The 27,552-nt window shown below is 44.6% G+C and overlaps 1 protein-coding gene across 5 annotated transcripts in view; it reads right to left on the minus strand.

The window, feature by feature from the left end:
• lingo2 (leucine rich repeat and Ig domain containing 2) overlaps positions 1-27,552 on the minus strand; it is a 219,669-nt gene that overhangs the window by 124,741 nt on the left and 67,376 nt on the right. For 2 of the 5 annotated variants that reach the window (XM_049002611.1, XM_049002612.1), the window contains exon 3: positions 13,790-13,887. The exons of 2 other annotated variants lie outside the window; for them this stretch is intronic. The gene's annotated coding sequence lies outside the window, so the exon portion shown is untranslated. Of the gene's footprint in view, positions 1-12,473; positions 12,684-13,789; positions 13,888-27,552 lie in introns of those variants that run through there. One more of the 5 variants, XM_049002615.1, reaches the window with a different exon arrangement.

Here is a 27,552-nt window from a genome sequence, read left to right on the forward strand (position 1 = left end):
CGCGACATTCATAATAATACTACAATGAGGGCCGGCTCGACATGGACAGGGTTATAAATTTGTATAAGGATGACATACTGGGATTCACATTTTTTGATTAGTACAGCTTCCACTTTGCAATCAACTGACATGATGATGAATTATTGCTTTTAAACATCCATCCCAGAGCTGATGACAGACCGTTTATCAAGTATGTTCAAGCACACGGAGTATTTTATATTAGACTCATTTTTTATATCATTCTCCAGATTAGTTCTTTTGGGGTGTGTAATTTCGACCTCTCATGGTAGGAGACTCACACCCGTAGACAGAACATAATAGGGCCGACACAGCACACACAGTTTGACAGAGATGAACGGCCGGCAAAGTATTTTTCCTGAAAAGTTTTCTGCGTGTATATTTCACTTCCGCTTGATACTTGAGGCAATGCGAACACTGCATTCGCTTATATATATTCGCACGCTTTGTGTTTAGGTCAAAGAATTCTCCAAGGCAACCTACAGATATAGATTTTCTAAGTCCTGGGAAAATTTCCAGCTTAAGTGCCTCCAAAACCCAACAATATGTCCTGAATCTTGGCCAAAAAAAATTGCTCGTATTACACGGTATCTGACAACACGGTAACTACGCTTTTAGTATCGAAAATGCAGTTAAGGGTTTACGGCGGCATTTCAGATACAGAGACTAGGGCTGGCAGAGCCGTTACGTCACTGCCAAGGTCCAACGGCAACATTATTTCTACGATTTCGCTGCAGTGCTGCTTCCCAAAATCCGATACAGGATACGTCATGATTCTCGGGCTGCCTGAGGTGACAGTTTAGCCCTGGGGGATGGGAGTACGGAGTCTCTGCGCTTCTAAATGTCAGTGCAGAAGAACAATGTCTTAAAACAACACACACTCATGTAAACAACAACATTTTACCATGATAACTGCGAGACGGTGCTGTTCCCATATTTCACTCTATCCGCCCAGTCGTCCACCCCAACAAGGCCCCCTACCGGACCCTTCTGCACTCACACACACACCAGTTACAGCTCGATTTTCATTTCTAGCAACATGTCCATAAAACCATCCTAGGCCAGCTTTTTTTTTCCCCACTGCATTGTACGAAGCCATATTACTATTTAATGAACATTTACTGATTAACATCTCTTTTTAATGCATTCATACTTTTAGTAATAATTGCCATCTTGTTCATGAGCTGCCGCGATTTTCTTACAATTACGGTTAATTCAGTTCTTCGCTAAACCATGTTATATGATGCTAGATTACTGTTATCCAGTTCTCTGCTATTTATTATGGTAAAACACACATCTGTATGTGTATTATACACAGAGGTGGAAAGTTCAGGTCCAGAAAGCACAAATCCAGACCAAGATTTTGTTGCAACCGACCAGTTGAACGTAAAGAGTCACAGTCACAGAGGACTCAGCTGGTTGGCTGAAATAAAAACTTGGTCTGGATTTGTACTTTATGGACCACTTCTGATTATACAAAGCCAAGCTACTGCTTTTAATTACTTTGCTATTTCTTAAGACAGGTAGCATGTTCTTGTGACATACAAATATCCTATCCATTACCAACTGACCTAGTACTATGTTCTAATTCGGTAGCATGATTCAGTTGATATGACTATAAATACTGTAAGCACTATGCTCATGCAATAAAACGCAAATATGTTTTAAAGTCCGATAAATTGGCTTCAGAACTTGGGCCATAAAAACAGATGTATAAATAAACTTATAACACCACCTATTCCTATAGGCAAGCAAATAAATTCAGCTGCCTGAAGTATTCAGTGCTTAATATCAGGAATATGCAGTAAGCACTTAATACACATAACGTGATGGCTATCATAAACATGACTGATGGATGGATGGATGGATGGATGGATGGATGGAGAGGGAGGGAGAAACAGGCAAGACAAACAGCTGTAAAAATTATGAATCCAACTTGTTAGTGCATGGTGCCTTCAGAAAGGAAATTCATAAATTCTTGATTTTCCCTTTGCACAAGTACAAGTACAAGTACAAGTACAAGTACACTACCAGTCAGAAGTTCATGCACGCCACAGTTTTTACCACTTTCCCATTTATTTCATAAACTGCAGAATTTGTATTCTTCTTAAGCACTGGAAAGTTGAGTGACCAACTATAAATGAAAATACAACTCAAATAAAACAAATTTACTTTATATGATGGAGCGAGTATGTAACAGTGCATGTCTGACATCCTATTAACTGCTTGTGTGGTGATGGCAGAGTCAAATTCTAGGCTGTCATTTAACTTTCAATGCACTAGTTAACTGTTTTGTCCCATGACACAGAGCAGTATTTAATGCCACATGTAGAAAGAATGCCTTGAATTTTCTCTGCTGTTATAACTGCTAGAGGAGGTTACTTTGATGAATGGAATATGTGACATTTTCTTGCTAATAAAGGTACTGAAATGGTGAACGTACTATAAATGTATTTGCTTGCAAAGAACGTGGAGTGCAGTCGTAGTAAATGTTAAGTAACACAAATGTAGAAAATATCAGTGTGTGCAAAACCTTTTCACTGCTAGTGTACACTGCAATGCATCTCTTCACCAACCCCAGTTGGCTCCCCATAGCTTGAGGGTGAAGGGACCACACACATGTGGCCGTTCCCCTGACGCTTGAACCAGCGACCTTCCAATCACGGCCACAGAGACTTAGCCCAATGAGCCACTTCACTGCGCACATAAGGACTCATTAAAATGAAGAGGTGCTGAGATGAGGACGTTTTAACTGGAGGATGGAGTCAGTGTTGACACTGCTCCGCCTCACGTTGCGTTGACTTCACACTGCTGCCCGGACTTTGCGTAGCGCCAGCGTAACGTGTCAAGGCTGGATTATGCAACAATAAACATTAGACAAAAGAAGAGTAACACTATTGGTGCTACAATACTACACTGTGACTACTATAATACTATACTGATAATACTGTTTTTAAAATATACCGATATAAAAAAGTATATTTTCTTTGTTTTTGCAACAGTATTACTCGTTTAAGAATTAATGTGATTGTATTTTTCCACATTTCATTTGTACTTTTATTAACAGACGAGACGAGAGACTGATTTGCGCATCAAACATATTTTGTACATCTGCTGCCGAGCCTGATTACCTGCCTTATGCTGGCTAAGTTCCACTGAAACATTTGATAAAATTCGGTCTTTCTCGGCTTGTAAAATTGCATACTGCACACCCCTCCCCCCCCCAGTGTAGGAGATAACGGAGGCACTGTGAGTGAGTGGGTAAAAATAAGCCTTGACTACTAAAAGCATGTGAAATGTTACCTTCAAAGGGTGGGCAATCTTCTGGAGAAACAAACAAAATGTGGTATAATCAGGAGCAGGAGGGAACAAAGTACGCAGAAAGCAGCCCCGCCCTCAACACCAACCAACCAGCGAACTTTAAATTACCTCCGCCGCCTCTTTTAACCTTTTCTCCTTCCCTTGCTCGTGCATTTTTATTAAAAGTATGGCTTTTATTCATAGAGTCGTATAATTGAGTATGTTTCTTTTGTAGCTTTGCTGAAAGACGAAACATATTTACCCCCACACCCCCCCCCCCCAGTCACATCCAGTTATGGCCCTGTTCCTCCCTGCACTACTGGTCACAAATACGATTACAGCCCCCGTTTGCTTGAAAGGGAATCTTCACCAGAGATGTTTCTGCACTTACACACTGACGTCTGTCTTGGTAAAGAAGGCTAAATAAGATGTAAGCTGGGACCTCACCTTTAGAGTCACATACCTATATACTCCTGTTTATTTGAGAAACATCTGCAATATTTACATTTTTTTTCCGAATGACTCTTGGCAAGAACTCACAGCCCATATTAATGTATTATATGGCCTAGCTCACCCTCTCTCTCTCTCTCTCTCTCTCTCTCTCTCTCTCTCTCTCTCTCTGTGGATTAGGTTTATATTACATTGTGCGTTGTGGGAGCCAAATGAGATCTGTGAATGCAACCAAAAAACTAAAAATGTCAAAAGACTCATATTCTGTTTGGTTACTTTGCTTAGGGCTGGGAAGGGGTTAAGGTCGTCAAGTTGGGATTAGAGTTTCCTGCATATAAATGAATGTAGAGTCCCCACAAAGATATAATTACAAACCTGTGTGTGTGTCTGTGTGTGTGTATATGTTTATTTCCAGTCGAGCTATCTCTACTCAAGCTCTGTTTCGCCACCTCCTGCTCCCATAGTTCCACCCCGCAGCGTCCCACGCAGCCTGCCCCCCCCCTCCCACCCCCCCCACTTTCCTCGCAGTCCATGAAATGAGACACAGGCCCACGGAGTTGCCTGCCTCTTCTCGTCGCCCGCGAGGATAGACGGAGACGGTTTCCCGCCAGGTAAAAATCTGCAGGGGTACGACAGCGATGGCGTCCTCGCATGACACAGGCGCGCCGGTGGCAGGGCCTGCCACATCGAGTTACCGTGGCGATGCAGGCCTGCGGCGAGCTGCGACGCTGACAGGAGCCCTCCCCTGGGGGCTGAAACCGCTGCCTCCCTCCCTCCCTCAGAAAGGCTCCTCACGTTTATACCCCGACATCAGGATGAAGCAGCAATATTAAATAAAAATACGAAAAAAGAAAAATTTGATATCCAGGAATCCGCAGTGCCACTCAAAAGCACCATATTCCTCTCTGTATATCACCACTACAGCTGTATTCATTAAACAAACAGAAAAAGGGTATTTGTTTATCGTTTTGGTTTTACTTGGATTTTGAACACCGGCCACTCTGGTATCACTGCTAAGCAGAACGCACCGCACTCGCTAAATACCTGTGTTGACAGTCCCAGTCTGTCAGTCAACACGCTGGACTGTAAGCCGATTTGGTGAAAAGTGTCTGACAGATAAATGTAAATGTAAAAGCAGAGAGAAGAGGAAATGTAGGACGAGTACACTACCACTATGCAGGTTACAGGCAGCTGCTGGAGTTCTTTACATGGCCAACAGGAATCAGGGAGATTAATGAGTCAAAGAACGTAGGCTTCTGGAGGCGGCTGGAAGGCAGGGAGATTGTTAGTGGGAGATGTAGCGGTCACAGGAAGATGCGGGTTAGTGGGAGATGTGGCGGTGGTCACAGGAAGATGGGGTTGCTAGTGGGAGATGTAGTCACAAGAAGGTGGGGGGTTATTGGGAAATGTGATGATTACAGGAAGGTGGGGGGTTGTTAGTGGGAGATATGATGATCACAGGAAGGTGGAGGGTTGTTAGTGAGAGATGTGGTGATCACAGGAAGCTGGGGGGTTCTTAGTGGGAGATGTGGTATCACAGAAAGGTGGGGGTTGTTAGTGGGAGATGTGGTATCACAGGAAGGTGGGGGGTTCTTAGTGGGAGATGTGGTATCACAGGAAGGTGGGGGGTTGTTAGTGGGAGATGTGGTATCACAGGAATGTGGGGGGGTTGTTAGTGGGAGATGTGGTATCACAGGAATGTGGGGGGGTTGTTTGTGGGAGATGTGGTGATCATTGGAATGCAAGAGGAAGGATAATGAGTTTTCAACCAAACAAGGCCAGTGTGCCAGTTCTGTGGTTCATAGGGAACATGGCTTCTACATGAGACAGCTCTTGTCTTTATCTTGGGAGGTCGCGCTACACTGCAAGCCAACCAGCAGAATCTTGACACTTATAGGCAGCGAGAACGAGTACATTAAACCAGGCAGCGCTTGGTAACTGAATTCCCATTACCACTATTCACTGAGGCGGGCAGCAGGGTTGATTTTCCCTGGGGAGGATGGAGCACAGCGCCGCCGGGAGAGCTGGGAATGCCGTGTGCCTGTGAAACACAGGCGGCGTCAGTGCCAGGCTCCACATGGATATCGGCGTCTCCCACCGCAGGAGGGCAAATGGGAAAACGCAGATAAGCAGATTCGCAAACCAGTTCGACAGATGTGGTGTCGGATTGGACACAGTGCACCACAACAGATAAACATCTGGGCAGGGAAAACAAGAAAACAGGTCTGATAGAGTGATAAACCAATAAAGAAGAAAAACGAGTAGAGAAGGAAGAAAAGTACGAATGCAACTGGGATGGTATAAAGTACAGCAGATGGTCCTTTGCATCTCCAGTTCTGATAGCCTCTAATAAAGTTTGCAAAAATTAGCTACACAGTTTATCGATACTAAAGTATGTGACAAATCAGTAAAATGTCCTATAAAAATCCATCCATCTGTAGAATTCCTGGACCTACCTGTACAAACAGACACACACACGCATTTGTGTTCGTATCTTTGTGGGGACTCTCCATTCATTTCTATGGGAAAAACCGTAATCCCAACATGACGACCTTAAGCCCCACCCATCCCTAACCTTATCCATAAGCAACCAAAGAAAACAGAAGACTTTTGGCATTTTTGGCTTTAGTTTTTTGATTGCAGACACAGATTTTAATAAAAACTGAATTTCCCGAAAAATTGGTGCCTACAACATCAAAATAACAGGTTTTTGTCACACTGTGGGGACATAACCACCCCCCCCCCCGCCTTCCCTGCCACATACACACCCATTCACATACCACACTTACTCCAATAAACAGGATGGAATAAAATCCACAACTGAATACTTTGTGTCTTTGGGGTTTGATTTAGCAAGGACTTCTGAAGAACATCAGTGGACCATCATCTTTCCGCATCCCTCCATAAAATTAATTTGTATGGTCCGTTCCTCCCTCTATTCCCTGACATTCCATAAGAATGATTTGATAACTGCACTGTGAGAAAAAAAAAAGATATGATTAAAGTGATATTTATCTCTTCATGTCAGAAGAAGGCTTCACCATCCTGTCAGACACGCTGAGGAGTTTCCTTCAAGTCCACGGACACGGGCCACCTCCATCGTTTCGGTGACACGTTTCGAAGGTCTATCAGTCTCACTAAATGGTTGCAAAGTGCCTCTTATACTGTAGCATGTATTCCAGTGTGTCTAAAAAAAAACCACAGACACGCAGCCCGGGTGAAGAAGGAGATAAGAAGGTAAGCGATGTGCCGTTCCTCGTGAGACATCACTCTGGCATGCTGCAAAGGTGAGTACTGGCTTATTTTAGCCATGTTTCAGATACAGCCCCCAGTTGCAGCTGCCGCCGTGTCCCGTTAAGTCAGCAGCGTACCTCAAGGTCGATGCTTTTGGGAGCCTGATATCACAACGGCCGCGGGTGTTACGTAACGCGAGACATCGACACTGACCCCCCCTCCCGAAAACCAGGCCTACTACATAGCCTCCGGTGTCTGTGAAAAGTAGACCGCTGGGGTGCATTCAAATGCCCTCTTTGTCGATGTGCTCTATTTTTATTCCCCCCCCCCCCCCCTTTTGCTGTGTTTCTCTTTTGCTCGGATGAAACATTTCACCTTCAGCTATTCCCAGGTTCAATTACGTGTCTGATTTTTTTTCAGTCACTCGGACAAAAAAGTTGATGTCAAGCACATGGCACCGACATTAATCTGCGAACGTGTTTGAGAACACGCAAATGGACGATTCCTGGAATGTACCTCCTGTAAAAGCACGTCTGTTACACGCAGTCTAAGCTACTCATATCATACGCAATCACGTCATTCCGTATTTATGCACATATGTGCCAATTTCATATTTGTGAAGATTAGATCTCAGCATGTTTCCTTTACCTGTGCTCACATAAACATTCCTGGCATATGTACAGACTTTTTAGCTTTTTGTCCCTTGTGGCTTTCCATAATAAAAGTCAACTATACAATATATAACAGATATTGACTGTTGGCCAGGAAAACTATTTGATCTGCAGGCACAGAAGCATCGATGCATATTTTTTTTTTCTTCCCCTGGACTGTTCATTTATACTCCCCATCTCCCCAACATTCACCGAACGTAACATAGTGTGTGCTTCCAGACTATTGTCTGCAGATATATCTTACATCCTGGCACCATAAAATAAACATATCAGAAAATGAATCTACGACTATCAGCGCATAAGCCTATCTCGCTATCCTGTAACAATTCTTTGCTTGTGAATGCGATAGTTTATCAGACCCGTGGTAATAAATCGCTGCCCCTTTCCTCTGTAAATCTTCGCCTCGTTTCAAAGATAAGAAGAGCAATTGAGTTATTGAGCGAGTGGTTTAAGATTTAAGCTCTTACTTTGGCCAAACACAAAAGGACTGACAAAAGAAAGGATTGGATCATGTTTCATTACCAACGGCTCCTTCGCCTTCCTTCAATTTGCATGTACGGCTGAGCAGAGGTTAACCTCAGGTCAGGAGGCCATAAAACTGGCCCATCTCGATGTTCACTGGATATGTGTGTTTCTGGGATTACAGAACAGGCACGGTCATCAGAATTTTACTTATACGAAAATGTTCTGAAGGCGGAATGAAAAATGACTGATTTAGATTCAGACTGTAGAGGAAGTGGGACTAAGATACCTGATTGGTTGGTCCTGCCTCCTCTACTTACTTGGGCCCACTTCCTACAATCTGATTGGTTATCTCTCTGAACCAATCATTTTCCATTCTGCCCTCAGAACATTTTTGCGCAAGTAAAACTCCCACGAGCAACAGGTACACCAACCCTAAATGTTTGCTAGCTTTAATCCAAAGGAAGCTATTATCTGCAGTGACATGATTTACATTTACAGCTACTTTTAACTGGTTTAGTAGATGGTTTTATCCAAAGCAACATAGATTTAAGGGCCCAATGGTGACATCACTCTGCTAACAATGGGATTTGAACCACTGACCTTCTGGCCCACTGAAACACACAATGTTGACACATACATTACCAGAGGGTATTATATACACGCTAAAGGGTTGAAAATATGAAACAACCTCACTAGTAGGAAAACTATTTAATGTCATATGCATAAAGATATATGTTCATATAAATTAAAATGGAAAAGAGATTCCATCCATCCATATATATGTTATATAATCGCATATCCTACTCAGGGTTGCAGGGGATCTGGATTCTATCCCAGAGGCAGGGAACAACCAAAGATGGGGTGCCAACCCATCACAGGGCACACTCACACACCGAAAAGAGAGTAATACATTCAAACAGCAAATATACACCTGACAGATTCAAAAAGGCACAACAGGGACAGCTACACCCAGGAATTGACAGTGTCACCACTAGTGAAATAATGTCACGCACAAATAACGAAAACCCAACTGAATAAATTAACCTACAGCCCCCCACTCGTGCCACCGTGTCAGCCTTCGGCCCACAGCATCTCCAGAAGGAGTTAACTGAGACGGTAAATGCGCTGTGTAGCCGCTAATGGAAACAAGCCGAGTTTAAGAGCAGGGAAAATGAGAGGAGCTCAGGGCGGTAGGAAAATAATTACGTGCTCTATTCGCACTTGTCAAATAAAAAAATAAAAAAATCCCACATTAAGAGCGAAAACGGCAAAAATAGGTAACGGAAAGTAGGAGCCTGAAGGTGATAGATGGACTGGGGGGGGTGAAAATATAGGTCTTCATTTTATGGGGTTATAAATAAGAGCCGGCCCATATTTTAATTAGGGGCGGGGGCGGCCACAAGCCCTCGTCGGAAAAGTCTTGGGGCAAAGAGGAGGCAGACATTTCCGCCTAGAGTGGGGGGTCTACAGTATGTAGACCACAGCGTGCGGCCAGACGTGGCACCGTGCAAGTAACAGGAGTGGCGGCTGTGTGCATCGTCTGGGTGCGAAGTCAGTTAACATTCCGGGTTAATGGACCTTGAGGTACATTGTGCTTTTTCACATGGTCCATAAATATTTGTCTGGAATTTGAGACACGGAGCACGGAGTCGAGATCCGTGAGGCACTAAAAGAAAAGGGAAGGAGTCCAAGTCACAGCCTCACTGCAGTCCACGGTCCTGCGAGCAGAAATACTGAAAATAACATCAGAGTCCAATCAGTGTGTCGTTTAGTGTTCGATTCACCATCAACGGGATAGAGATTTAAAAAAATATATATATTAGTTATGTTTTTAATTTTACGCCAATGCTGGATCTATAACATGACAAAAAGACTGCAAGACGTCTGAATTATAACCTTCATGATTTTGTCTACAAACCAATGGCATTAATTATCCGAGAAGGTGCACCGTGTTCTAAGTCCTGAACATACTTGTCCGTCCATCTTCTGTAACCGCTTGTCCCATTAACGCTCGAAGGGGGGGGGGGGTCCAAAGTCTGTGATAGAGGCTATGGGTGTAAGGCAGGGAACAACCCAGGATGGGGCACCAACCCATCGCAGGGCACATTCACACACCATTCACTCGCACGTGCTCGCCAACAGGCAATTTCGCAACTCCAAGTCACCTTAATTTGTTTTGCGACTGTGGGTGGAATCCGGAAAACCCCATGAAGACACGGAGAGAACATGCGAACTCCACACACATGTAGCCATGGCGGAGACTCGAACCCTGGTCTCAGGGGTGTGAGAGAACAGGTCTATCCACATACAGATACTGAACCCAGCCGCTGGTGACTTTAAAATGCAGCGACTGGGCTTCTATGTTGCGCTCGGTAACCGGCATGTTCCCGAGAATGATGGAGGTCCCCTGTACCACTCGCATTCACTGACCCTTTAAAGGAAACAGCGACTCTTCACGGCCTTACAGCTGAACACAAAACAAACTCGCTGTAGTAGATACATACACCTCCCCTGTGTTTCAGACACTAGCCCCCTCCATGCTATTCAGCTTACATGGAGACTTGCCAACAAGGCAGGACTCTCCAGAGGCTGTACATGTGTGGCACGTGCTAGTTGGCCTATTACATAAACAAAGCTGGTAGCTGATTCTGAATCTAACACACCTTTCATGGCTGTCACAGGCAACGGCTTCTTCCACGAGATCTTTCAGCGACCACATTCCTATGGATGTTTGATGGGCAGTAGAGGCGTAGCTATAGGGCTGGAAGTCAGACAACTGTCCGACAGCGTAATCGCGGCTCTGGACGAATCAAAAACCATGTTTCCGGCCCCACGAACTGATCAGAGAGTCATTTTCATAAGAGCTTAACCATCCATTTTTATTTAATTGAACCAGAGTAACATGATTGCAAATCAGCTGAATGCAAAAACCCGCACTGTTGGCTACATGGTGTGTAACACCTACGCAACCTGGAACAGCTTCAGTCCAGCCGATGTAATTATATCTATCATAACTGCAAAGACCGTCTGCCTCCAATCCTCCAACAATCAAGATTATACAAGCGCCGTCACTGCAGGAACGTCTGTCTGCTTCAGGAAAGGAGGACGCGGTAGGATGTAAAAACTGCTATTAAAGAAGCCGGTCCGGAGAGAGATCCCTTTGAGAATGTCACTGACACGGAGGGATGGGGTGAACAGATAGACAAATAGCAAATTTTTATTCCATCCGCCCAGGACGCTCGAGTCCACGCACACGGGGCAAGTTGGGTTTACACCTGGTAATTGTGGATTACCCTCCAGCAGAAAGCCAGCCCACCATAACGCAGCCATGCGGCAAATCCCCCTTAAATCCGCTAGACAGCGACGCTTAAGGGAGCGAGATACGAGCCCCGGAACATTCTGCTCTGCGGAAAGAGATGCGGCTCTTGAGGGGAAGGAGAACGGCAACCAAGGGGTGGCCATGGAGTGTCTCTGATGTTCCAAGGACTGGAGATATTAGCATTCAATGGCGTGTAGCTGAGTCAACGCGATGGAACATTCCGCAGAAAAAAACAGAAAGACACCAACTTCCAGTGTTTATTTTTCTACATGATTTCCATCGCAGTCCAACCTTAGAAGAAGAGTTAAGGTGAGGAGGGGTCGTTGCACTAAATGGATGATCACATTTGATTAATGTTAGCATGTCTAGGGGGGGGGGGGGTTGGGCAGTCTATTGACCTTGGACCCCCAGATGCTTTTTTCCTCTCTACTTGCGAGTTTTTGGTTCCCCTCCTCCGTTGTCATCTGACTTTCTTTCATTTTTTTGTCTTTCCATTTTCCGTTTCTGTGTTATTCCATGTTAATGATGCAGTAATGTATCACAACACACCCACGTAACACGCTTTGGGGTGACGCTGTTGTGAAAGGCGCTATATAAAAAGAAAAAATTTAATTTAATTTGGAAAATGAATTTGAGTTGCTCAGTTAATCCATGGTCACACTAACGAAGGCGTTTTTTTGCACGGAAGACCACCCAGTGAGTTTCACCAAATGATGGCGGAGAAGATCTTAGCTTCTTGAAGCATGTTGGGCAGTCGGCGAGATTCGTTCTTCTCCTCGCTATGTCCGGCCGGGTCCGGGACTCCTAACTAGCCATCTCTCACAATCCCTGACATAATTAAAACATTGGATCGGCTCCTGCAACGCGGAGCGGCCTTCTCTGCAAATTAAAACGATATTTAGGAAGCAGATGCTGTCTTAATGATTTAATCATGCCTTTACGTTGGCTATGATTTAAAACAAAAAAAAACCTTAATATTATTTGGATCTGCTCCTGGTGCCGATATCGAAAGGTACCTTATTATTCTCAGACAGCTGTTTCCTCATAACTCCCGATCACAGACATCTGGCGGGAGTGAAACCGGAACGGTGCCGTGCACATCCACTTCTGCCGATGATTTCATCATCATTTATGTAACGAAGTGTGGTGTTGTTAGAACAGTCCGGAATGGCCTTCAGCACCCTGCGAACAAATCGCCGAGGAATTGCTCCCAACGCTCCGAGACATCGCCCACATTCTGCCTACACCTTCACACCAGCCGCCCACCCCTCCCCCACACCTGAGATCATGTTTGAAAGCGTGTTTTATGGCCAAACACATCATATCCCTGCATCTACAGCACCTTCCATATCTTCCATGATCTCGGATTAACCGGCAGTAACTCCGACGCCCAAACAACCGTCATTTTCCTCTATGTCTAAAACTCTGGATTTTTTTTTCGATTTCATATAATCGCGCCAATTTCTTGAAGAGTCACCAGTGAGACCTCCCATTAAAATATCCTACAGCAATTTTAAGCAAGGAAATCATATTTTGGTGTAAAACACTTGCGTGCATAAACACAAACATCTCATCGCACCCATTTAACAAGCTGTGAAAATAATTTATATTCGGCCCACTACTGCTATGCCGCGATATGAACGCATGACATTAGCGGTATGTGGGCAGAACATCATCTACCAATATCCCGGTGCAACAATATAAAAAAATAAAAATTACAGCAGTAATAGAAGATCAGGCATAAAAAGCCAGTGAGGTCTCATTTTCATTATCTCCTAGGTGTGGAAGAATCCTTTTCGTATCCTGCCTGTTCCTCTACTAGTCCCAGGACCCAAGCCAGGAGGGTGTCCTGTTTACAGCATTCCGTGTCTCCGAGCGCTGCCGAATTGCTTCCCGATCAGGCCTGACACATTTGACATCTGAAATTCCATTTCACACATGCCCTTTAAAAAAGCACTTGGATAGAAACGTCAGTTTGAAGCCATAAGCCGTGGCACAAAATCGAGGGCTGGATTTAAATCAAAGCGCAGACGACCCGCGGTGCCCGTGTATCGATTTCCGTTAAGCCGGCAAAGAACTAAAACCCCTCCGTCCTCAATATTCAAATCTCAATATTCAAAGAAGGCTTTGTTACAAATGCTTCCCTGTGAATTGTACAAAACCCTGTGGAGTGCATCCAAAATTCTTCCTGCAGATTTTTTTTTTTCCCCACATATCTTTTTACACGCTCTAGGGATACAATTGTCAGACAATTTAGTTGGCATGCGAGTCGCTGGAGCGAAGTCAGAGATCTACTGAGGGAGAACAAACACAAACAGTGTTCAGCTCATACCTGCTGGTGGGTCTTCGGCGAAAAGGATCCCATAGAGTAGAAATTTAGGGCAGTTGGAAGTTATTCACTTTCACCAAAACTTTTGCGGGTATCAGAATCTAGAGAAAGAAAAGGGGTGAGGAGAGAAAAGATGACCTTAATGAAGTCTGAGAACCTCAGAGGTCCAACCTCTCAGAAACCACTCGCAAGAAACTAACTCCGGTGGATGGGCTTCCACTGCTGGTGATAGTGACAAGCTCTTCAAGGAGCAGCACAGAAGAAAGACCTCTGACTTTCTCTTGGGCTTGACCTGAAGCGTGGGTGGACTGTTTAACCTCTAATCCTTGAACAGTTAGAACAGGGCTGTTCAAATCACGGTCCTCAAGGTCTGAGCACTGCAGATTTTCCAGCCTTTCTTTACCTGTGAACTCTGTTTGAAGCCTCTGGCCAATCAGAATCAGTAATTATTAACCTAACTACCTGGAAGAACTGAAAACAAGGCCTGAATTTGGAATCTCAAATTTGAAGAGCCCTGGGTTAGAACTTCAATCTTATAAGGTGAGATGGAGTATTCTAAATGAGCATCAATGAAAGTCAAAGGCATTCAAATGCATTTCACCATCATCTATTAATGCCTATTAATGTTTAAAAATGGAACTTCAACACTCAACATTATCTGCCAGCTACGTACTAGCAATACCAATGAAAATACCACTAAATAGTGTTTCCTAATGAACAAAATACATCAACATCCACAGAATAAGAAGTGACTTTTTGTGAGGTGTGCCTAAGTTGATGCGTGTAATTGCCGACTGCCTCCATAAGATGAAGTTAATTGCTTTTAAAGGCAGATTACTTCATACCGTTATGGCTCTTGTCCACATTACTGAACTGTCGTGTTAATCGTTGAGCCTAAAGATTGATTTCGCTTCTGTCTGGTGCATGCGTCATCCTCGCTCATATGGAAGGGGTTTCTGGCCACTGGCCTAAAGACAAGCTCAAAAATTCACCGAGCACCACTCCATCCCAGGGCAAGCTCTTGTGAAGCCACTGGGATGAAGAGGCCCGGTACGCCGGAGATGCGGGCAAGCGATGAACGACAGCTTACAGAGGGAATGTCGGCGACATCCGCACCCTGACACCCCTTTTTACAATCTCTGTTAAACGGAGGCAGCATAGACACGAGAAACGTCGGACTCATATGATTCAAGGAACAGAACACCGTAACGTGATAAGATCCTCACAATCATTCTTTGTTTTGCTTTTCAGGAAACGCGATGCGCAGACAGAATTGGTTGTGAGGGCGAAACACAAGCAGAAAGGTATGCGACAGTGGAGTCAGGGCTCACTACGCGCTAAACGTTGCAGCAGGTAGCAGGCCGAGGCCGCCCAACGAAAACACAGACGAAATACGGATGGAGGTGTTCACAGGCGATGTGAAATTTTATGCTCGCTACACGATCTCAAGGCAAAATGAGCAGGCAAACCCAAACACCCGAAGCATGATTCTGGATCGAGATCTTTCTGTGATGATGCCCGACGTAGAAGCCAGAAGGGGAATGTTTCCGCCTGACTGTTATCCAAATATTTTGATAATGCTGCTTTTATTTTGGTATTTTGCCTGAAGAAGAAGAAAAAAATATATTTCACACCCCCTTACCACTTAAAATTACCCCATGATAAAGTAATTTGCACAGCTTAGTTTTTGAATGGACACTGCAAATCATAGTAAATATCCATCCATCCATCCATCCATCCTATAATCACTTGTCCAGTGCAGAGACACAGTGAAGCTGAAGTTTATCCAAGGATACTCAAGACTCAAGGCAGGGGACCCCCTGGGACAGCATGCGAGTGCATGGACAGAGCGTACACTCACATGCAGTCAAAATGGCCGCTCTAGGGGCACCAGAGTGTCAATTCGCATGCATTGGGACTGCAGAAGGAAACCTGCATAAACATGGTGAGAAGATGCAAAATCCAGCACAAATCAGATTTGCGGGCGGGATTCAAACCCCCTGCAGTGGAAATGTGAGACCACACTACCTACCCAGCTAAAATAAACTATGCCAATCTATTTCTGACATTCAGTATCTGGTTATATGTAGGCTGTGCTAAGCTAAAATGCATAAATCCCAACTGCTCTGGGCACGATGTAAGCGTGTAACCCCAGGAGCCCCAAAGCCGGGGTAAAAATCAGCTACAAACTCTCATACTGACACATATTGGGAGGGACATTTCCTTAACAATGAATACTAATGTTGAATCTAAATAATCATTAGTGGCAGAGGCGTAACAGAGCCATTCATCTTTGAAATCTGCACCAGTCACCCACATCGAATGTCTGTTATTTATTATTTCTGTTTGTATATGGCTAATCGTTCTTTGTATTCGATATGGCTTGTTCCACATGGCCAATAAAATATTTGAAATCATAATAATTACTCGCTATTGCCATTAATTGAGAAAAAAAAACGGAATAATTTACGACCATTTTCAGCTAGAGGAGCAGCGCTTGCCAGCGCATTGTTTTATGAATGACACAAGCAATAAATAATCACTGAAAATAAAAATCAGTCATTTTATATCTATATATACAGATACATTAGAATTATATTTTAATACACAGGTATTTTTAACATTGTCTGATCCATTCTGGGGAGGAAGAAATCAATGTTATGCTCAATAAACATCAGTAGATGTTTTTGTTGTTTATATGCGTTTCTAGGGAAACATTCGAGGGCGGTAATTGTGCTGCTCTCCAAGAGGGCAAGTCTCTCTCCGGATAAGCGGTGCTTTGGCACTCAATGTGAATTTGCGAGCATTATGCAGTGTGTTGTGAGGTACTTTCAAAAAAACCTGCAGCATTTTAGGCATGCGCAGCTCCAATCATTCACGTCCAAGTGTTCTCAGATAAACCCATGGCATAAACAAGTTAGCCAAAGCCACACAAACATGCTAGATTATGGCAGCGGTACCAGTGGCACGGCTAGAATTAACAGGCTAGCTGCTAGCATGCTAATAGGTAGTCATCTCGATCTGTGCCGGGCTGTAGCCACACAAAGATTCATTTTCAGAGGATTTGGGGTGATTACTGCATGTGGTCCTGCAGGAATTTTGGGGGATTTATTTGTTGACGGTAGCAGGAAGCTAATGAGACCTCGGGAGAACTGTAATCATTCCCTGGAAAGCGGTCCGGCTGAGGTCAGCTCTGGCTCCACATCCTGCTTTCAACCTAAATGCCAGTATTTACAAGCCATCGAGCTCGACGCATCCCGGCTTCACAAACGGCGAGCGGAATAAGTTAACATTTCACAGTATTTCTTTCAGCCTCGTTACCGGAGTGTTTTCAGTCACACTTTAATGACCCAGTGACAGCTTGGTCCTTCATTTCTGGGTCAGCAGAATTAACATAACAAGGAGGGATTAACAGCTCTGCTGTCCGATACTGTACCACACCATCCTTAATGTAGCATGCATAATGTAGCATGCCTTGTTATACCTACTAACTTGGCCTGTGAACATTCTAAGGATGTAACCTGAAGTTTGTGGTATCTTTAAATTTGTGGCAGGAAAGTAAAGGAAGTTTACTCCATCCATCCATCCATCCATCCATCCATTATCTAACCCCTTATCCAGGTTAGGGTCACAGGGGTCTGGAGCCCAGCACAGGGCACAAGGGTGGGGAACTCGTTGGATTGGGTGCCATTTTGTTTTTTGTATTTCTGGGAAAGTTGCTTCTCATAATGATGTGAGGGATAATCCTTCGTGCCCCGGCCTGTTTCGACACCGATCACATTTCATGGCTTCATGTTCCACCAGTTACTGTATGAATCCAGTGCCTCATTTTCACTGTACACGGCCCTTAGCCTGATACAGAACGGCCATGAGATGGAATCATCAGGAAGAAGGACGCAGGTCCAGTGAACCAGCAGTGAGGTCAATCATATTATGCACTGCCTTTCAAATCCCTATCAAGTGCTTTGGTAAAATGGCAAACTCTAACGTTCTTTCATAAGAGGGAAATTATATTAGTTTGTTTGCTTTTATGATATTACAAAAAAATGGACCTCAGGGTCAATTTTAAGTTGTTTAAGTCCGAAGGGAAAATTTCATGACGTTAAGCTTATAATGGGGTGGAAATTAAGTGCTTAAGACAGCAACTGCCCAGTGAGGGAACCCAAATGAGAGAAAAAGCCATAAATCCATTTCCTACCAAAGCAACGATCTTAAGACAAAATGGTCGATTCGAATCTTTTTAATTGGACATCGAGAGAAAAAGGAAGAAACATCCTGAAAATGTAGCTCACGACAATACGGTGAAATGGCTGGAAATTGACTTTGAGGCTCATTTTGTTGTGATTTCATCATTAAAAAAAAATTATATAAATTTCACCTTTTACATTTTGAGAATGGAACATTTAACCCGCAGGTTAGAAGAGAAAGAGGCACCACATAGTAGGGACTAATCAACACACCCCCTCAACGACACACACACACACACCCCCAAGAGCAAATGCCCCACCAACCCCGAAAACCAGAGCAACCCCATCTGGCTCAGAAGCCTTTTCCCACGGCTGCGTGCGCTGGACGTATCGACATCGGGAGGGTGTTTGATCAGGCACCTGGATAGCAGCACCGTGCCACCAGAACTGCAGAGGGAAACCAACGGGGCACTGCAGGATCACACACACACACAGGTTTGTAATTATATCCCTGTGGGGACTCTCCATTCATTTCTATGGGGAAAACTCTTTTTAGAAAACGTTTTTATTTTTCTGATTGCAGTCACAGATTTTTATCAAATGTAGGTACACCTTGTGGAGATCAAAAAAAAAATACAGGTTTTTAATCAAATTATGGGGATATTTGGTCCCCATAATGTAATATATACATGAGTCACATACACAGCTCCGCTCCTCTGAGGGATCACAGCCTTGCCCAGTGATGGATCAGATCTGACGGACTAAGACGAATGGCCTTCCCTCAACATCAGGGCTAGTTACCTCAGATCCTGGCCCTTGTCCCTGCCACTGGATGCGCAGGGTTCTCTCGTACCCGGGCTATTCAGAGCACCAAGGCAGCCAGATGTCGTGAGATAGGCCTCCGTCATTATCAGCTGATCACGGAGGCTGCCGCCATGTTCATAACACACATCCCGAATCCCCCAGATCTCGCAGGTTTGTGAGGCAAACCAGCAGGTTGCTAATTTCATATAGGGAAATATATAATTTGATTGACTTTTATCCTCAATACACTGATTATTGCATTGAGAGAAACGTGCAATTATGAAAACGTTAAATCTGAAAAACATCTTGTTATGACTGATGTAATGATATATCTCTGTGGATTTGCGGTAACTTGGGCAGCTGTTTAACTACCGGTTGTAGCTGACTAGGCTCTTTCAGAACGTATAGTTAATACGACTCAATGTTAGCTGAGGAAGAGAAGGCTAAGTGGAGAATGAGCTTATGATCTTGTATATGTTCTTAAATTAACGTATTTTGATCGTGAGGCACGTTGTTCAGAAGTGACATGAAGCTTTAACGCGTCGTGGCTGGTCCGAGACTGCAGTGCAAGGTGAGAAGGACCAGCTTCTTGGAGTTCTGAAGCCTCAAAAGCGTTTCCGAATCGCGATGACGGGGTTCGGATCCCCAGCAGTGGCGGCACCAAGCAGAGGTCTGAAATAGCATGCAGTTGTTGAGGCCAGAGCATGTTAAGTCACTGCGCCATCCGGGGTGAGGAGTTCACATCTGACAATGATCTGGCTTCCATTGTCAGCCACGTGATCCCATCCCAGCACGAGGGGAGGCCGGGCGCTCTTGAGTTCCGTGCCACGGCTAATGAGCAGCCACTGGTCCTGCCATCGCTAATGGTCATCCTCACTATCTTCTCGCCAAGGGGCCCACCCTGGCGGATGGCGAAGGAAAGGAGAACAGCAGGCCCTCATCCCTTACTGCCACTAACCTCCGTCTCTGACGTGCAACAGCATCCCCTGGTCTCAAGGGCAATTTGAGGATTTTTTTAAGGTGGAGGAGGGGGGGCATAATGGGGACCATAATTCATGCAGAGGGTCCAATCTTATCATAAGCCAATAATATGCTTTGAATCGGTGAGCGACAGAGGGTGAGCAGTCTGGGGCCAATCAGCTTTCAGCTGGAGCCTGTGTTCCTGTGGTCCCGCCTCTATATACGCCACCTGCTGGGACTTTGGGCTCTGAACCTAGAATGTGAGCAAAGCAGAACCTCCTAGACGACGTCACGTCGTAATGCTATAACAAGATCCGGGGGATTCAAACAGGGTCACCTGTTTCCTCTCAGAAAGGGTGAGACATATGCGCTTGTTTAATATCCAGTTAGGGACGGACGTCACGTCCTCTAAAAGGCCAGGAATCCTTTAACCTTTTCCCACCATTTGGATTAATTAAACGCCCTAATGTCAAGCTATGTATTTGGCACTGAAAAGCCGTGCGTGAATGTATGCAGAGCCAAAGACCAGAGCTGCTATTAAACCCCGGACTGCGGTGAGGCGGTAATTATACTGCCCCCTATTGACTTCCGCATTGTACACGACTTCCTGCAGCCAGATGCGTGTCTTCACCCCCAAATCCCCCCGTAATGCCATGCCGCTCCTCTCTAAACTGTTTGTGTTGTCTGTCTATATCCAGCCAAATGAGGGATGTGTAGTAATTACATCTCTCCTCTCATCAAACACTACATCCACATCCACAGCGGCCTCCTGGAGCCAGGAGCCTTTGGTTCAGCCTCTGATGGAGTCCCATTAGACAGCAGCTCCCTGGAGGGTGACCGGGTGGGGGGGGGGGGGGGGGGGGGGGTGAGGGGGGGGGGCAGATGCGTCCACAACCAGACTATCAATCTGCTCATCAGGTTAAAATCAAATTGGATGCAGTTAATGGATCTCGCACTGGCTGTATTGGGGCCAGGGGCAATTCTAGGATCTTTTTTAGAGTTGGAGGCCATAATTCATAAAGAAATGCCAGCCTTATTATCAGCCAATAAACCTCCTGACCCTAAGCTGAAAGCTACTCTGCCTTTTCTACGTTTTCCTGTCTTGTTTTTTTATGTTTTGAATTGCTGTGTGGCAGGGAAGGGGCCCGTTTAAGGACCAATCAGCTGGGGGCCCCTGTAGCCCCGCCCCTGTATATCCCCTTTTTATGGGGGGAGGGCAGGAGGAAGGCGAATCAGCTGGAGCGGTGCCATGTGTGGCCACCTTCCGTTTCGGCTGGTAGTTGTAGCCGCCTTCCCGCTGTCTGTGAGACCTTTGAAAGACGGAGAACAATTTACGGTTCAGGGCGGTGTCTGCCTGGGAGCCGAACCACTGACATTTCTGATCTGTTTAAACGACGGCACAGCGCGCGGTCAAGGATCTCTACATCTACCCAAAGGATTCTGGGAGAAGAAAACAGATAGACAATGGGTGGGCATCATCGTGTCAAAAGCTATTGTTACTTGCGGAATGATTGTTATTTTAGCTTTTCAGAGCTAAAACTGTTAAGGTCTTATAGTCTAATTAGAGGCCCATTTTTCCTTTTCCTATGTTAGCATTACACCTTGGGAAATGTTTAATCAAACCTTATGCTCTATTTTTTTTTTAATGTTTCGAAGTATAAACATGTCACTTGGTGTTGAACAGAAACCAACAGCCAGTGTTTTCAGGAAAGTCACATGCTAGATGCTAATTAGCGCAGCCCACACAGGGAATACTGCTGAGAATCATAATACAAGGCATTGTGGCGATGTCTTCTCTGCCTTTACAGGAAGGGACAGGTATTTTGTCTTGTCACTTCTGCCTGGGGTCTGTTTCAAACCTGAATTATGTGTACGGCATAGAAATATCATTAATAATACAATACGGGTTGTTTTCACACTTTTGAACCACTCTATGGACAACACGGCAACCTGCCAAGTCCCAAGTACAGACAAAGATCTGCAGTTATACCCCCTGTTTTAACTTGTTAAAGCGAATATAAATTTCTGAAAGAAATATGGAACATACCGTTAAGAAAATTGCATGTCAGTCTTCTGTCGACTGGGAACATCTTTGCTCGCAAGAAGACAGACTGCCTGGTTCACCTGGCAGACGCTCAAGTCTCTTCAGAGGTTCAGATGTCCCTTTTTTCCCATTTTTGGACATTATTCATATTGTTCACACTGCCGAAAAAATGCCAATTAAGTCATTCCTTTTTTAAAATTATTTCATGGAAATATAGAGTCATTACTGAGATCTGGACAGGCTCTGTCCATAAGGAAGACCCTCTAGACAATTAATGATGACTCCTCTTCCGTTCGATCTGCCTCCACCGTTTTATTAATCAATATTAAGTGTTCAGCCGGTGTGCGTATTTTCCGCTTCCTCCCAAAAGACCCGCGCAGATGTAGCACAATTTTTTAGCTACTTTTAATAAAGGCTGAGCTCAAAACAGCGATCAATAACTCAGGGAGAGGAGATGGGAGCCGAGGCCCTATCGAGTGCCCACACTGAGTAGGCGACACTCTGCAAACGAAAACCCTGCTTCTAATGAAGGGAAAAGGAGGCTTTTAGTAAAAATCCATAAACTGAATCTAACTTGACATCATGATTCATTGTGTAAAGTAAGATATTAGGGGGAAAAGATTTAAATTTAGGATGGATTGGAATTTATTTTTTCACTTTTATTTCCGGACTTAAACCATCTATCCTATCTTGCTGAATTGCTTATCAAGTGCATCTTCTTGGTGAGTCTGGAGTATATTGTACCAGGCTATCACATGATGCACACAAACATACAGATGCATTATGGGAAATTCAGAAACAACACTTTCATCTGCTGGACGTTAGGACTTACCTACATCTTCATCCCCAAATGGGCACATGAGAGACCACAGTGCTACCCACAGAGACACCATTCTGACGTTAATGAACGCTACAAATTCCTGTTTTAATGCACAACACGTTTCAAGCATTATATGAGGCGTGATAGTATGGAGTCCTTCTGCATTCTAAGCAAAAAATAATGGAAAAGAGGACCCAAGGTGGTGTAATTTTAATTGGTTTGAGGCAATTCAACACAGAGTTGGCCGATCATAAGCTTCAAGGAGTTTAAGTGCTAAAGTGACCATACAAGCAAATTTGAGACAAAGGGAACTCAATGACCATGACCTGGACCACAAGTGAACAGCAGATTCTTGGGAAACCAGCATCTCTCCTTGGACATTTCCCTTGCAACCAAAAGATGACATAAATATATTGCAACATGAAATTGCATTACATTAATTTGGCAGACACTTTTGTCCAAAGAAATTTTAAAGTGTAGAAAGCTTTAGGATCAGAGAGCAGGGTTAGGATTAGAGTTAAGGGTTTTGCTCAAGAACCAAACAATGCTATTAAAACTTGGCCAGCAATGGGAGTTGAACCCATGACCTTCTGGATATGGGCACGGAGCCAAAATATGCTGAACCAAACACCCACCCCCACAGCATAACTTAAAGATAATTTAATGGATCAGCAACTACTACTGCAGGCAATCGTGCTGCTTTTGTAGGCATTTTTTAAGACTTCGTAAATGATGCCATCAAGTTTGCAGAGGACTCTGGGATATATTCTGGCATGTACTGCTGATGCACTGGGTTTAAATGCAAACGAAAGTTAACATGAGACTGCGAGTAAACACACTAGGCTGTTTATGCACGAATCACATACCTTCTAAGGAAAATACGCACAGTTGGCTAAGAGTCCATTAGAGATTTCTGAGGCAGCTTTGAGACATTAGGCACAGGTAGTCAAAACAAGCCACAATCTGGATATGGGGCCCAGTGTCCCATCCATAATGAATAAGCAGATGTCCTTGGAAGGAGTCTGCTTGTGTGAGCCTATGCTCAGGTAATGAACAAGCACGTCCCTATAGACCTGTCTATTTTAAACACCAGCAGGATCCCAGACAGGAACTCTGGAATGCATCTGTAGCAATCTTTATTTTAATAGCAAATGTCAGTGTGTTCTGGAAGGCGGGGGGTTGGTGGATAGGGTGTTGGAGTCCTGCACGCATGGACGCTGAGCAGAAAGGCGCAACACCTCTGTCTCTGTGGAACGTGTTGGTGTAGATGAGGTACCAGTAAGGTTCTTGGAAAGACTTGGAATGACATTATACAGAAGCAGAGTGATGTGTCATATGATTTTGTTATGTTATCATCATCATCATCATTATTATTATCATTATTATTATTATTATTATTGTTGTTGCTTACACCCCCTGCAGCCTGGGATAGGCTCCAGGCCCCCCTGTGACTCTGACCAGCATACGGAGTTAGAAGATGGATGGACAGTTTATCCAGGTGCAAAATGACAATGTATGATTAACCGAATGATGTCATGTGGATTCAAACAGACCCTGGATGCAGACACATCCCTCGCAGTAAAGGTCAGTCAGGAGTCAGCAAAATCACACACGTTTGGGCTGTGGGCAGAAACCCACGGGGCGAACGCACCAACCTGCCGCCCGCAGGGCTCGAACCCGGGACCCTGGAGTGAGTGAGTCAGCCTGACACGCTGCTTCGCCAAGCCTCACGTGATTCATGCTGCTAGTGATGCTCCATTTTCACTTCGGCCACATGGATTCTGCTCTGAACGTTGTTTTATTATTTAATATTCCCTGACATTGCGGGATCTTTAAACAGCTATTGATTGCTAAATGGTAAAATGACTTTCTCTGCTTGTCGATAGGCCTCAGATTCGCGGTTTTGATCCTGTCGTCTGAATGCGGCCTTCCCGCTTGCGCATTGAAGTGGTGTTTAGTTCGTTATCGCCGTGAATCGCAGTGAGAGAAGAGGACGCTTTCTATCGACACTTCCTATAATCATAACCCTTCATTTTGCTGGCTTGGAAGCCTTCTCTGCAGCATGTGATTTTCCTAATGCGATCAGCAGGAGGTTTGGGCCTGTGACGTTAAAGAGAGGACATTGATAAGCAGTTGGCCCCGGCGATAAACACGGAGTCGCAATAGCATGTCAGCTCACCCTCTGTGCTACTTTTTAATCACAGTATGTGGGACAGAGGGACAGAAATCCTATAAGGATACAGTACATAAGCTTTATCAAGCAGGGAACCTCCCAATTACGTTGCTAGTCTTCATCAACATAAACTGGAGTCAAAAGATCTTTTATTGTCAGTTTTCAGATATATGCCACGTGAAATCATGCACTGATGCAATCATGAGCTGAAAATTGTTCTCATTGGTCATAGTGCACCTGAAAAATAAGTAATTAATGGAATATTAGTGAATGGTGTGTGAGTGTGCCCAGTGATGGGTTGGTACTCCATCCTGGGGTGGATGGATGGATGGAATACTAAGACATATAAGCATAAACATGACATTTTAAAACATGGGCTTTTAGACATACAGTAAAGCACTGGATTGGTGTGCAGATCTCGTATGGAAGTTTGACATGGAAGCAGCCTGTACAACAAACAAATAACTTTAGATACAGAGACATGAGTCCTTTTTACGGGCCCAGTGTTAGACAGGGACTGCTCAGCAATCGGAATCTGTTTTCATATACAGCTTGTCTGAGGGACATGCATGCTTGCTGTCCTATTTTCCAAATCTCACACTGAAACTTCTGCACTATAAAGGAATCATTTGCCAGCACCATGACCTTAAAATGGCAGGAAGTGCAGAGGAGTGTTTTCAATGCGCGGCTGCAGCATAGTAAAGTACAAGTAATTAGGCAGCTTTGTACTAATTGCTCCTAGAGTGTTACTTTTTATAAAAGGGCATTTAAATCACCTAATATGCATTAATAAGCTTATTAGAGACTGCCATGGAAATCGCTTCAGACGTGCACATTCAGCAGTTATGAAAACGCCGCTGTGTGATAAACCGCAGCGGCAAATACTTCACAGTCTTTAATTTACGAGATTCGCAGTAGTTTCAAATTAAATCTATCTTTTCACAATTCCCGTTATTGGCCACGCTGGGAGTTCGATATTCGGAAGTGAGGTCTTTGAAAGTGCTACAGGTTGCTGTAAAAAATATGGAAATTAGCTATTTAATTAGTAGGTAATGCTTTCGTGGAGATGTGTTCAGGTTTAGGTTCTGGATGCGGTTTTCAGTGCTCAGGGTTCAGATCCAATGACATTTTCAGAGATCACGGGTGAAGCGGAGGTTCTCTTGAAGGGGACTTGAAAATCCACAAGACGAAGGAATGTAATCCACTCGAACGCTTACGGTGTTCTTAGGTGACTCGAACACAATTATTTTGAGAGCCGAGAATTTACACTGATCAACTCGCCAACTACTTCCTGATGAAGAGTGACTCCTTTGTCCTCCATACTTCCACGTCGCCCGTTGCAGCGAGTTAATAAAACGAAGCCATCGGCAGTCTCAGTGAACAAATGGGACACATCTGGCCCAATCAAAACAAGTTCGGTGTAAAGTAGCATCACAGGGCCCATTGACACATTCTGGAAACCTCCGGAACACAGATGGGAGGAGAGCGTTCCTGCTCTGAATCATCGGCTTTCAAATTAACACTAGATTGGAACACTGCGTTTCATTTTTGTTTATTTGTTTTGCCTTCCACCAAAGCGACAGAAGAAAAGTACTTTGGTCACGGATAAGCAATATATGAGAAGCGCCAGGGATTTGGCACATGGCCCCGCGCACAGAGTAACCATTATTTGTTTTTGTCTTTAAGGGATGATCATACTGTAAACGGCTCTGATCAGATCAACGCCACGCTACTCCGTTTGATTCGATTCGCTTTATTTCTGCCTTTTGCGACACAGTTGCCCCTGAGTTCGGAATGTGAGATGATGCCAGTCAGCTCTACGCTATACTGCACCACATTAGCTTGGACCAGCCAATGATATTTCTCACTATGTATATGTATCCAGGGGTGCCGTAAGTGGGGGGGGGGGGGGGGAGGGAGGGCGGGGTACAATTCCAAGGGCCCCTGAGTGACATTTTTGGAGTGGACAAATTCAGAACATAACTGGATTGTTCTGGGGCCCCGACACGATATGCCTTCATGGGGCTCATAATCTCTAGCAGTGTCACTGTATGTACAACACGCAGGCTAATTAAAGGCTGTTTAATAGGCCGTTTTCTCAACTCCCACAGTTTCACTGACCATGCCTACACATGTACATATGCTGCAGGGCTGTCACTTATTTCCTTTAGGCTTGCATTTGCTCTCTGAGTGTCCTGCTAGCCACCCTGTTTGGGTCCTACCTGGAACTGGGCTTTGAAACTCTGTCACATCCTTATAGCGAAATCACTCCCAAGCTGCCAAACCTCAACGCCGAAGTGGGAAAGCAAAGAAATAAATAAATAAGTAATCAGAACCGACAGGAGCCAGGTCCGCTGGGGGGGTGGGGGGGTGGAGGTGTCTGCCCCCCACCCCTCATGGGAACCTGTCAGGAGGCAGCGGAGCATTGCGGATCAGCTCTGCGAGTCACGCAATTACACATTCTTTGGGACCTCTCTCTCACCCCCCCCCCTGCACCCCGCTTCCCCACCCTTCCCTCGGCGGAGTTCTGCTCTTTGCGTTGTTTGGGAAGCACTTCTGTCAAAGTGTCGTTTTGAGGTCCGCTCGCCCGCGGGGAACCGCTCACAAACATCCTGTACAGCACACTCCCATCAATCTTCCACCATGAAAACCATTCAAGCATGCTTCAATCTCAGGCACTCTAAACACCACAATATGTTCTTCATAAGCAAAAAAAAATAAATAAATCTAATATTTGATCAAACAGCCACACCCTACTGCTATTTCGGACAAATGTGC

This window comes from Brienomyrus brachyistius, unplaced genomic scaffold, assembly GCF_023856365.1.
Source record: "Brienomyrus brachyistius isolate T26 unplaced genomic scaffold, BBRACH_0.4 scaffold70, whole genome shotgun sequence".
Taxonomy (NCBI): domain Eukaryota; kingdom Metazoa; phylum Chordata; class Actinopteri; order Osteoglossiformes; family Mormyridae; genus Brienomyrus; species Brienomyrus brachyistius.